The 13,970-nt window shown below is 34.5% G+C and overlaps 1 non-coding gene across 1 annotated transcript; it reads right to left on the bottom strand.

The window, feature by feature from the left end:
* Positions 1-661: 661 nt before the first annotated feature.
* On the bottom strand, positions 662-768 carry LOC122228927. The gene has a single exon (XR_006206813.1). It is a non-coding gene; the product is annotated as a U6 spliceosomal RNA (small nuclear RNA).
* Between the last annotated feature and the right edge of the window lie 13,202 nt (positions 769-13,970).

Genomic DNA, 13,970 nt, shown 5'->3' with positions numbered 1-13,970 from the left:
TTAGATGATCTGTCCATGGTTGTAAGTGGGGTGTTTAAGTCCCCTACCATTATGGTATTATTATCAATGAGTTTCTTTATGTTTGTGATTAATTGATGTATATATCTGGGTACTCTCACATTTGGCGCATAAATGTTTACAATTGTTAGGTCTTCTTGGTGGATAGACCCCTTGATTATGATATAATGTCCTTCTTCATCTCTTGATACAGTCCTTATTTTAAAGTCTATATTGTCTGATATAAGTATGGCTACTCTGGCTTTCTTTTGTTGACCATTGGCATGATAGATGGTTCTCCATCCCCTTATTTTCAATCTGAAGGTGTGTTTAGGTCTAACGTGGGTCTCTTGTAAACAGCATATAGATGGATCTTGTTTTCTTATCCATCCTGTTACCCTATGTCTTTTGATTGGAGCATTTAGTCCATTGACGCTTAGAGTGAATACTGAAAGATATGAGTTTATTGCCATTATGTTTCTTGTAGAGTTGGAGTTTCTGATGGTGTTCTCTGCTCCTTTCTAGTCTTTGTCGCTTTTGGTTTTTATTTATTTATTTATTTATTTGTTGTTGTTGTTGTTGTTGTTTTTCATATTTTCTCCCCTCAGAGAATGCCTCTTAAAATTTTGTGCAGGGCCGGTTTAGTGGTCACAAACTCCTTTAAACAAATATGGAATGCTTCACAAATTTGTGCATCATCCTGGTGCAGGGTCCATGCTAATTTTCTCTGTATTGTTCCAATTTTAGTATATGTGCTGCCGAAGTGAGCACAGGTCCTAAACATTTCCTAAGTAATTTTGTAATAAACAGCCTCTGGTTTAGGAGCCTTTCATCCAAACTTCCAACCAGATCCATTTCACTGCCGAAGTTATAATTTTTTAAATAAAGCTTTTCGTATCTGTTCCATGACTCATTAACTTAAAACTCATCAGTAGTTCTTACATAACCTAAAGAAGAAAGCTCAAGGGCTCCTGGGTGGCTCAGTCGGTTAGGTGTCCAACTTTGGCTTAGTTCATGATCTCATAGTTCATGAGTTCAAGCCCCACATCTGGGTCTGTGCTGACGGCTCAGAGCCTGGAGCCTGCTTTGAATTCTGTGTCTCCCTCACTCTCTGCCCCTCCATCACTCACTTTCTGTCTCTTTCTCAAAAATTAATAAACATTAAAAATTTTTTCATAAAGCCCCTTTATTCTATATATGATCCTTCATAATCTGCACCTGCTTTTCTACATAGTCTCATCTTAGAAAAAAAAAAGTTTTCATCTAACAGCCAATTCTTTGCTATCTTCAATGGTCCTTCTCATTTCTATGTAGTTGAGCACATTATCTTTCTATATGAAATGCCTTTTCCCACGATGTCTACTTGGTAATCTCATACTCATCCATACTGCCTTCTCTGTGAGGCCTGTGAGATCTTAAGGATCTCAGATCTAAGCTAGATGGTTCTTGTTTTGGGTATCCATGACATTTCTATACTTCAATTATAGCTCTTATCATTTTGTGCTAAACTTCTCATTTATTCTTTGCTACCCTCCTCCCACTCACAAACTGAAGTCAAGCTGTTCATATCTTATTCCAAAGTAGGGCAAAATAACTAACAAAATATTGGTACTCAATAAATGCATTAGAATGAATTTTTTTATTTAAATTGTTTTCTAGTCTCTAGGTTCAACCATCAAAAAATATGATGCGATAACTTCTATCTTGTCACTTGAAAGATGTTGTTTTAGATTCAATGTAATTCTAAAAGAGAGAATTGTGAGAGAGGAGAAAGAAGCCCAGCTATGGGATCTTCTCAACATCTCAGCAAAAAATAATGCTCCCTACCCAACCCAGCATGGAGGTTTGCCATCAAAGATAGTTAGATGACCTCACTATCAACTTATCTTGGCCCAAGAAGGGACATGCCTACATGAGCAGGGCTAACTGTTGCTTAATCAGGGATGAAAGATGCTTCAAAAAAAAAAAAAAGATTCTATGGTCATATAAGCTTGACAAATGCTGTAAACTCTATCTCCCTCTTTTATAGACTCTACATGCACATAAGCATCTTAAAGAATACCCATAATTTCCCAGACATAAGTGACCTCCAGACTTTTGTTTTTCATAACATTCCTTAACACTTTGTGGAAAGAACGTCCTATGGAACACACACATTAGGAAATACTATTCTATGCCAAAGACACTTGAGTGTAGAGGCCATGGACTCGCTATTTACTATCAGTCTAATTTCTCCAAGTTCAATGCTACATCTTTGCCAAGTTTTCTAAATACAACTACTTAGAATTTTAGAGAGGAAAGGTATCATCTTGTTTACCCTTGCATTACAAATAAGAAAATGGAATTGTGGACAGCCTCATAGTGGGCTTGCTTAGTGCTAACAAGCCTGGCACATTAAGGTGCTGTGTTGCTTGGCTACCAGTCTCACCATGTTCTACTGTATCAGGAAATTTACGCTCTCCCTCTCCCAACTTTGGGAAGCCATGTTCTTGAACTGTCTCATCACTTTATGCACTTCAGCCCTGTGTCAACTTATTAATACTCTAAGCTTTCACAATTCTAACTTGAGTATGAGGAATCTTTGCTTTGTTTGCTTATTTGTTTCTTAAACTCTGCAGTGATTTTTCTTCTCCAATCAAATATTAGTTTCTGAAAGGACATTTCTGAAAGGACATTCAACTCTTTATCTTAAATATTCTGATGGAAACATCTAAAGATTTCCTAAATAGTGTCTGCTAACAATTCACTTAGAAAACAGAAAAAAAGGGTGCCTGTGTAGCTCAGTTCGTTAAGCATCTGATTTTGGCTCAGGTCATGATCTCACAGTTCATGGGATAGAGCCCTGCATCAGCCTCTGTGCTGAGAGCTCAGAGACTGGAGCCTCCTTTGGATTCTGTGTCTCCCCCTCACTCTGCCCCTCCCCTAGCTCACGCTGTATCTCTCTATCTCTAATAAATAAACATTAAAAAAAAGGAAATAGAAAAAATTTCATTAGAAGACAGGAAAATAACAAATACTAATAAGCAATATACTTATAAAAGCTAATAATCCAATTAGTAACCAAAGAAAGGCAAAATACAACCAAATGAGATACTGTATTTTCATAAAATTTGTCAAAAATACTTTATTAAGTTACCCAAAATTGTCAAGAGTGAGGACAAAGAGTGAGAAAAAGAGTGGGACTTCCATATTTCTCCTAGGAATTATGTAGTTTGGACAAATACATTTGTATGGAAATTTGGAACCTGTCTGAAACCTTAAAACCTTGCCTGATGTGTTTTAGACTTATTCTCTTGATGCATAAAACTCATATTTGATTATCTACCCAATGCAGTGTGGACAAATAGTATTATAAAGATATTCATCAGGATATTTTTAATGGGGTACATTGGAAAATAGCTAAATGGCAAAAAAAATAGTATTGGCTAAATAAATTATTGCATGACCAATATAATGATACATGGCCATTAAAATCACATTTATATAATTTATTTGCATGGAAAGATGTTCATAATACATTATTGACTGAAAAAAAAGTATGGTTCAAAAGTATATATCCTATGACCCCATTTTTTGTTAAAATATATAAATATATTCTAGCCATACTTAGCTTATAGGCAATATTTAAATAACATTGAATAAATGAATAGGAAAAAACCTGGAAATATATATATAGCAAAATAACACTGATTAGTGGCATTGCAGTTCATTTTTTTCTTTTTGTTTATATTTCTTTCATACAATAAACCCATATAAACTTTGTAGTAAGAAAAATATTTTTTATAATAAAAACACAGCTGTTCAGTCAATATCATTTCCTAGCAAAGCAATAATCACCATTTAACCCATTTTGTCTGAGGTGCTTCTAATAATATTTAGATGAAGATATTCATATCTCATTCCCTGTTTCCTCAGGGCTACAGTGGAGTTCTACCCTACCAGGCCTCCACTGTCAGCCATGCATGTATTATATGAATATCATTTTTAAGTTCTATGTTCAGAATTTTCTGAATGCCTGAAGAATAACTGCCCACCCACAAACCTCACTGTGCTCCACTTGGCAAAGCTCTCTTGTCACGTACTGTATTTTCCATGAACACGTTTTATATAGAAAAATGGCCCCCAAGGAGCAACTGAAGCGTGTGTGCAGGCACTTAGAATTGACATATTGTGGAATGATCGAGAATTTATTTGGATAAATAGCCTGTAATATAGTCAGCAACTTCCTATAATTCTGAAGTCAATGAGGCCCTCAGTGGTTTTATTTCCCTCACTTTCAAGACACTGGGATTTGCACAGACTATGGATTTATGCATTAAATTCTGAGTGTAAGAACTTGTCATCACCATCTTATTTTGGGACAACTGAGCATGGTTCCTCTTGGTAAATAATGTGAACACAAAATAAACATTACAATCTATCTTTGTTCCAGCTTTCCCTGTGAGCAACTGTAAGTTGCTGTTGTATTAAAGTAAAATTCTCCTCATAAAGTAGTGAAACGCCTGGGTTGTGGTGTTCCACTGTGGGATGCTTTAATGTCAGAGGCTCTTGCCAACACATTCCAAAAACTCCTATGCTGTGTGATACAGGAAAAGAGGCAAAAAATTCCTTCCAGCATATGAACACTTTACCTAGAGAATATTGATTTTGATAATCGATCACTTTTTAAAATCTTGATCAACTAGCTTGACTTCTTGGAGTCCCATTCTTTCCATCTGTAAAAAGAGAAACTATCAGCAGCCACCTCATAGGGTGGGTGTGAGGAATAAGTGCAATAATGTTTGAAACATGCTTAAAAGTGAATAGCATGTATTAAGTGCTCAAAAATGTAAATTCCTTTTGTACCATCATCATCATCATTATGATTATTAGTCCAGAGAAGGGGATCTAGTTTTACTGTCATGGCTGTGTGTCAGTTGATATTTGCACTCTGGGTTAATGCTACAGAAAGAAACCTAAGGAAAAACAAAGGTAGTAAGAAGTGAGGAGAGAAGAGTGGGAAGAAGAAGACAGAAAGGGAAAGAGAAATATCAAGGCCATTGAAGTTGTCTCAGGCACTGGGATAGCTGACACCTGCCTTAAATTATGCGAAGGACAAAATTTGATTGGAGGGTATCATCCAGGTGAACATTAACCAGCTGTCTACATCAAGTTCTTTTAAGGTAAGAGGACACGTTCTTACTATGATTCCCACCTCTTCACCTGTGCAAGATAAGTTTTAATCATGTGGGTACTGTTCTAATGGCTCTACTTTATACTCTCCCATTTTCTTTGTTGTTGGTGGGTGGTGGATGATAATGGTGATTTGATGATGATGTTGATGATGATGATGATGATGATGATGATGATAGCAGTAGTAGCTCAGTTATTGAGCCTCTATGATGAGCCATATACCACATTTTACAGGTGAAGACATTAAGTCTTAGGTGGTAGAACCAGAAATCAGCTTCTGGGCTGTACCTCACAAGAGATACACATCAATGCATATATTTTCAATCCTAGGATCTTTCTGCAATACTACTGTCTCTATTTTCTTCCTTTCAGATTAAAAAAAAAAAACGGTTGGCTTTAGAGTATTCAGGATTCAGCAGATTGTTCTGTTGCCCATTGTATGAGAAAAGGGGCAGTAGGATTAGATTACCTTGACCTTACACAGGTTCCTTACCAGGCATTCTTCATTTATGCTGGACATAAGTACCAGATTTCCTTGCTACCTCACTTTTCCAAATATCAGGTATTCAGTGAGAATTTTTACAATGAAGAAGCTCCCTACTGCCTCTATCAGGTCAATTTAACCAAAATTAATTTCTCTAAAACAAACACAATTAAAATCAGTTTGCCTAAGTGCATTTTTGGTTATAATAATTGTTAGTGAGTAATATTGATCATTTTAGCACATTTCTTTTTCAATATGAGATATGGAACACTATGGAAGCTCATTTGTGCCTTTTAAAGTACTTTTCTGATTTTCTTATCCACCAAGGATCTTGCAAACAGGTTGAAAAGTATTTGCTTGATTACTTAAATGGTTATTTGCTTAGATCTTGAATATATCTCCTGGGAGAAAACTTATCCTGAAGGGAGAGGAAAAGTAGCATGATCCAGGACAAAAGCACTAGACATTGGAGGAAAGGACTGGCTGGTTTTCCACTTTGAAATCTAAATTATAAATCATTGCTTATTTAGTTATTGCCAGATAGAATTTTTCCAAAGGTCAATCGGTCAAATAAGTATTTATTGATTAATGACATGCTCAGTATGTAATTAGTGCTATAATTGGATATTCATAAAACTTGATAGCTGCTCCATTTCTTTTTCATCTTTATATACCCAGAATCCACAATGGTGCCTGATTTAGGTACATGATCAACAACTAATTGATGGGTAAGTTAGGGGGTTAACAAATGAATGAATAAATGACCTAGTGAATTTCTATTATATCCTGGTTGTGAAGGCAACACAAATGAGAAGTAATAGCAGTCTTAGAAGAGAGAGAATGTAATTCAGTATTGAATTATGTATATTGTGGTAGACTGAATTAATATGTGGGTTCCATTTCTACAATGCTTTTGACTTGGTGAGTGACCATGCATGTTCCTAAAATAAGTGAAGCCTAACAGGTTTCTAAGATCTTTTCAAGTTGTAATATATTCTGATTGAATAGAAATGGATTCTGAAATAGCCCAAGATTTCTCAATCAGAAGAAGCTAGTGGAGACTGGAATGATAGGGGAAGGCTTCAGTGAATAGTTAATATTTAATTTGGGTAGGATTTTGATTGGATGGAAGAATGAAAAGTAGTATTAGTTTCCTTCTATGTAGCAGATGCCAATACAAATATTATCTTTCAATCTTACAGTATCAAGAAGCTACTTAATCACCATTTCTATAGATTAAAAAAATGAGAGTGAGAATAGAGACCAATATCACCAGTTGAAGGAAGCCAGGATGGGAGGCAGGGCAGTCACATTCTAATGCCCTTGCCCTTCCCTGCACACTCCATTAAGGGGGCAGGTGAGGGCTTGTTATATAAGGAGTCCCTAGATCATTGGTATGCATATCTGCATTGCTTATGCAAATTAACTCTCTTGTCTAGAAAAGATTCCTCACCAAAATGAAGTTTTGTCAAATTTTCCATCTGTGGTAGATAATGCTAGTTGCTTCTTCAATCTATTCTCCCTTTCTGTTTTACTGGAAGTAAATATTCAAGTTAATAATACATAACTCCCTAGATTCACTCCAGCTAGGAGTGGCCATGTGACACATTTTTGGCCAATGTGCTGCAAGTGAAAATGTACTAGTTGGAAAGTCTAAGAAAGCAGTTATGTTTTCTTAGTTCCCACAGAGATGAATTCACCTTGCATATTTTTTTTGTGTGTGTGTTGAACTTCCAACCTCTTACTACATGAAATTCTGACACTGCCGAGAGGTAGAACAGACATTCTGTAGGCATGATGACAAAAGCCTCATGCTAAGAATTACAGTACAGAATGAATAGAAGACATTTGGGTTGTTAGTAATGTGGGGAAACCTGAACTCCCCATGTTACACAAGGAAACTAAGTTAACTAGGGGTAAGGTTTCAGTAGCTGGTAGCTAACTGATATACCAGGGGGAAGATAATATGTTCACTGAGTACAAATTTCTGGTTCTGTTCTTCAACTGCAACTCTGGGGATACTGAAAAAAATATCTTTAGGTAAATTGAAATGTATTATACCTTAACAGGAAAAAGAAGTGGTTGGGTCTTTGTATTAGTTTCCTAGGGTTGACCTAAGAAAAGTGCTTGCCCCCCTTCCCCACCCTACTTTCTCTTAAAAATAAATAAACTTTAAAAAAGAGAGAGAGAGAGAGAGAGAGAGAGAGAGAGAGAGAGAGAGAGAGAGTCTCAGATGGTAAAAGGCACTAAAGGAGGGGTTTCTTTTATAAGAGCACTAATCCCATTCATGAAAGCTGCACCCTCATGACCTCCTTAAGGCCCTACCTCCAAGTGCCCTCACCTTGGGCATTAAGTTTCAACGCATGAATTTGGGGTGAGTAGACACAAATATTCTGCTATAGCAGTCACCAACACTATCCTTTCCCTCTTCTTTTTGCTTTGAACATGGAAGTGATGCTAAGAAGTATGGGAGCCACCTTGCAACTAAGAGGGAGGGAAAAAATGCAGAGATGCTGATAGTGATATTGGTGAGCTATTGGCAACAACTACTTACTTCAATCTTTCTTCTTATGTGAGGAAAGTAAACTTAATTAAGTCATTATAAATTGGCTTTTTGATACTTTGACCTAGAACATTTCAAATTGAGATGGTAATCCAGCCAGAAAATAAATGAACCCAGAAAACTGTAACATATAATTTGGGAAGGTTTATTATCTAAGTAAGCAATGGCTACAACAAAAATAAACAGAAAAAATCCACAAATAAAACTTTGGGAGATACTAACCTGAGGAGGTGAATGGTGAGAGGGGAAGGAAAAAGTCAGGGAGCAGGAGTTAAAATGGGACAAAAAGAAAGAAGGATAAGTATAAATACAAAATAAAATGCAGAAACAAGTCTTTCCATAGTAGTATTTATAATAAATGTTTATTAGCCTAAGATTAACTCAGATTAAAAAAAATTATCTCAATGTGATTAAAAACAGCATTTGTCTAAAAAAGATGTTTAATACATAGGGACATAGGGAGGGGAAAATGTAAAAAAATGGTTTACTATATAGTAGGTGAATGCAACCTCCTCCCCCAAAGAGTCAAATTAATGGTTTTAATATCAGATAAACAGAATATAAGGCAAAAATAAATAAATAAATAAATAAATAAATAAATAAATAAACAAAGACATTGAGGGCACTGATAATAGGAATAATAGGCATAATAATTATGAACATTTCTACAACTAATACTATATATTCAAAGTAATAACTAGTCACTCTGTGAAGATAAGCAGATAATTTAACAGCTGTAATTAGAGATTTTAATAGACAAGTCTCAGAAACTGGTGAATCAAGCAGACCAAAAATATGCAACAAGGCAATTGAGCTTAAACAAATAGATATGTAGTAGTTTATAGACTCAAGTAGAAGATACAGAAAGACCAGATACAAAAATGGACGATTTGCCAGCCACAGAGGAAAATCTCAATATAGCCTAATTTATCAATACCAAGTAGACTCAGATCAAAATGCAATAAAATTAGAAATAAATAACAAAGGAAAGCTCAAATGATCCTGTATGCCTGAATACTAAAGAACATTTTAACAAATGACTTTTGGGAAGAAATGATAAGAGACACTATGGAATTCTTAGAGCTAGCATACATACTATTTGATTATAGAGCAATATTTACAGCATGAATCTACAACTTAAAGAGAAATGTATAGATTTAAATATATCACAAAATATGCAGAAGAGAAAACAAATGAGATTAACATTTAAATTAGGAAGCTACAAAAACTTCATGAGCATAAAGTCAAACATATAAGGACAGAAAGAATAATTACAAGTTCATACATTTAAAAAGTGGAGAACAACAAAATTCCCATAGAATGCTAAATAAAACAAAAAATCAATTCTTTGAGTATAGTAAGACATGAATATCTGGTAATCCTGATCAAGAGAGGAGGACAGAAGATAAAAGTACTATAAAATGTATAAAAATGGAATTACTGCCTGCATAACAAAGAATAAAAATCATGAGGCTATAATAACTACCTCAAAAGATTTGAAAATCTTGATGAAATAAATAAATTCCTATAAACACAGATTTTGCATGAAAAGAATTATAACACTTGAATATTCTAATGGCTCCCAAAGAAAATTTAAAAAAAGGTTTCCACTTCTTCATTCCCCTTCTTCTCCCTCAAAAGGCAACGGATCAGCAGTTTAAAAATGATTACTACCGAATTTTCAAGGCACAGAAATTCCCTACCATAAATAAGTCGATTTAAAACACAAATAAAGAAAGTTGGACAACTCATGATATGAAACTGGCTTGAGTTTTGACTTCCTCTCTGACTCTGGGTGGGCTCAACCCCCCTGGGTAATAACAAAAGTAGAGAGAACAGCCTAAACTTCAGGTTATCTGGACTTCTTCCATCACACTTCTTCTCAGACTATGTTTTTTTTTTTTTTTTTTTTTTCCATACAGTGAAGCCAGTTAATCAAACAGCTAAGGTAACACTATGCAACTCCAGCACTATGCAGCTGACTCTGATTAGTGTCAGTGGAAGGACCAGCAATCATACAATATGCTACCTAACGTGTTCTAAAATACATAGATTAGCATTTACATTTTTTATACAAAATTTTAAAGAATGCTGTTTTCATCATTCCCTCTTTTTACTCTACCAAGTTTCTAAGAACGTACTTTGGGATGTACCCAAAACCTTGGGAACATATTAGGCCAAGACTTCTAGGTCTTTCTATTATCATGTCAGTATAATATGGGGTTAGGTTTGGAGGCCTAGGCTCTCTTCTTTGCACCTATGCAGTCCTTTCTTTGTGATATGCTTTATACAAGTTGGTTTTCCAAGAAGGGTGTAGAAGTCTTTTATTATTATTGTTGTTGTTGTTATTATTATTATTTAAATTGAACATGTATAAGAGCTAGGTTTTCTCTTCTTGTCAAGATAAGAGTTGTTATTAAGCCAACCGTTTTTTTTCACTGCCCCATATTTTTGAGTCTATTTTTTGTCAAATAATTTCTGTGACAGATTATTTTTACATAGATCTACTTGTTTTTAAAAAGCTATCAGACAGGGGCACTTGGGTCGCTTAGTTGGTTAAGTGTCCAACTCTTGATTTTGGCTCAGGTCATGATCTCACGGTATGTAAGTTTGAGCCCCACTGAGTTGACAGCATGGAACCTGCTTGGGATTCTCTGTCTTCCTCTCTCTCTGTTCCTCCCCTGTTCACATATGTGCTCTCTCTGTCTCTCTGTCTCTCTCTCTCAAAAATAAATAAATAAATATTAAAAAAAAGCTATGAGATAATACTCTTATTATGACTTCAATAGTCTGATTTTTAAATTAGAAAAAAGATAAAGCATAAAAATTATAAGCTGGTTTTAAATAGAAGCAAAGATATAAAAATCCTTGAAAGTGTTTAAAAAAAAACTGACTTTATTTATTTACTTCTTTGTATGTGTGTATTTATTTAAATTATATCATGGTCTAGTAGAGTCCTTACTGGAGACTAACGGATGTTTTGGCACAATATGCAATAATTCACCACATTTATGGCCTTTTGGAAAAAGAATCCCATAATTATTTCAATGAATACACCAGAAAACATATTAGTAAGGTAGGAATAGGAAGGAACTTCCTTAACATGATAAAGTTAATCTACAAAAAAAGGTAGAACAAGTATACAATGTAGAGTGTTTACATGTATTTCCTTTAAGTTTATGAATAATACAAGTATATAAAATAGCACCACCATGTTCCCTATAATACTTTTGTAACTGAAAAAAAATAAACACAAAGTATGAAAAAATAGAAAAAAAAAGAATCCAAATTGTCTATTGTTATTTCCAGATTATTTGCATATCAGACTAAAGAGGTATGGATCTGGATGTCTCTGGATACTAATTTTCTCTCGTTTTTTAGAAGCATATTTGATGGCCAAGCAGATCTGAATTAGCTCAATGAAGGAACAGGCTAATTCAGCTTGAGTTTCAGAGATTTTCTTTTTCTAAAAACACAACTACTTCTATCCAAACTTTCCTTTACTTACAGTGATATAACTGTTCCTTGTGCCCTGTCCTAGAAATACATAGTGTTTTACAGGAGCCGGGTCCATTTCTTTTGTAACTTCAGCCTGGCACATGTAGTCCATCTTGGCACTGCCTAAATTATAGAATAGTGAGAGTTCATAGAAATGTGTGTTTTACTATTTTCCTACATGTAAGAGCTCCTCCCGCTCTGCAATTATATCTGTACCATATGATACTAATATTCTGTCTATAATTCCTTGGCATATTACAAAATAAAAGTCACATACAAATCATTATAGCTATTAAGATAGTTTGGCAAGTTTTTAGACCCAAGATTACTGTACAAAACCAAAATCACTAACCAACAATTGAAAATAATGGATAATAAAATATTTCCAAGAATAACAAGAATCATATATATCTAGGATTAAGTTAACAAAGAAGACACAGACTTGTACAGAGGGAAAAAATTACTTTAGTAAAGAATATAAAAAAAAAATTTCTAGGGGCGCCTGGGTGGCTCAGTCGGTTGAGCGTTGGACTTTAGCTCAGGTCATGATCTTGTGGCTTGTGAGTTTGAGCCCGCATGGGGCTCTGTGCTGACAGCTCAGAGCCTGGAGTCTGCTTCAGATTCTGTGTCTCCCTCTCTCTCTGCCCCTCCCCGGCTCACACTCTGTCTCTCTGTCTCTCTGTATTTCTCTCTCTCAAATAAATAAACATTAAAAATTCTACATAATGTGTAAAACTATTCATGGATTGAATGTAATTCAGTTAACTAGCCAAAATGGAATTTAAAAAAATGTATAATAGAAAGGTATTTAGAAAATCCACAAATTTTGGAAAGTAAGTTGTGTCCTTCTAACTAACACGAGTCAAAAATAAATCAAAAGGAAAAACAGAAACTACTTTTAAATGAATAAAAACAAAACAAAAACATATCAAAATGTATGATATGCAGATAAACAAGGATCAAAAAGAAATTCATAATATTAAAGCTTTATATTAGAAAAGAAATACTACGATAAATGATCCACAAAGTGGATGAAGAAGCACCCCCCCAAAATTTAAAAAATCAATTGTATTTCTAACTGCTAGCAATGAATGATATAAATGGAAATTAAAATAAATACCACTTGCAATGGCATCCAAAAATAAGAAATACCTTGGAGATAGGTCACCTTGGTGGCTCAGTTGGTTAAGCATCTGACTTCAGGTCAGGTCATGATCTCACAGTTCCCGAGTTTGAGCCCTGCATCGGGCTCTGTGCTGACAGCTCAGAGCCTGGAGCCTGCTTCAGATTCTGTGTCTCCCTCTCTGTCTCTGCCCCTCCCATGCTCATACTCTGTCTCCCTCTCTCTCAAAAATAAATAAACAGTAAAAAAAAATTAACAAAAAGAAATACCTTGGAGATATATTTAACAAAATATGTGAAGATTTATATCCTTAAAACCTCCAAATCCTGCTGAAAGAAATTTAAAGTATCTAAATATATGGAGAAATATGCTATCTTAATTCTGCCCCCTGCCCCACCAAAGATTTCCACCATCCAGTGTTATCTGGATCATAATCCTTATAGTATTTGTTATTAAAATTAATAAGCAGTTTATAAAATTTATTTTAAATTCAAAGAAGCTTTTATATGTAACACTTTTGAGAAAAAAAGTAAAAGAGCAAACCAGGACTCATACCATTTGCTTTCAAAATTTATTATAAAGCTACAGTAATCAAAATAATTTGGTATTGGTGTATGGATAAACACATAGATCAATAAAATATAATTGAAAGTCCAGAAATAAATGAAATATACGGCCAGTTAACTTTCAACAAAAGTACCATGCTTATTCAATTGGAAGAAAAGTCTTTTTAAAAAGTTGTGTTAAAAAATCTACATATGATATAGAAAAAAAGGAACTTTGATTTTTACTTCCTGCCACAAGCAAGAATTAACTCATAATGGATCATATATCTAAATCTAAAATTTAAAGCTCTAAAACTTCTAGAAAATAGGAGAAAAACATTTAAGACCTTACTTTAGGCAAAGATTTCTTAGCTAGAAAACAAAAACTGTAGTTAAAAAAAATGATAAATTAGAATTCATCAAAATTAAAATGGCCTATTCTTCCAAAGGCACAGTTAAGAAATTGAAAAGTCAGGCCATAGACTGAGGAAAATATTATAACCAGAAAGTCTTACAACCAGAATGTAAAGAACTCTAAAAATTCAATAATAGGTAACTTAGTTTAAAACATGGTACTTGTTGGGATGA

The sequence above is a fragment of the Panthera leo genome, chromosome C1, assembly GCF_018350215.1.
Source record: "Panthera leo isolate Ple1 chromosome C1, P.leo_Ple1_pat1.1, whole genome shotgun sequence".
Classification (NCBI taxonomy): Eukaryota; Metazoa; Chordata; class Mammalia; order Carnivora; family Felidae; genus Panthera; species Panthera leo.
Note: the sequence above shows the minus strand (reverse complement) of the source record. Positions and strands in the feature narration are given on the sequence as shown.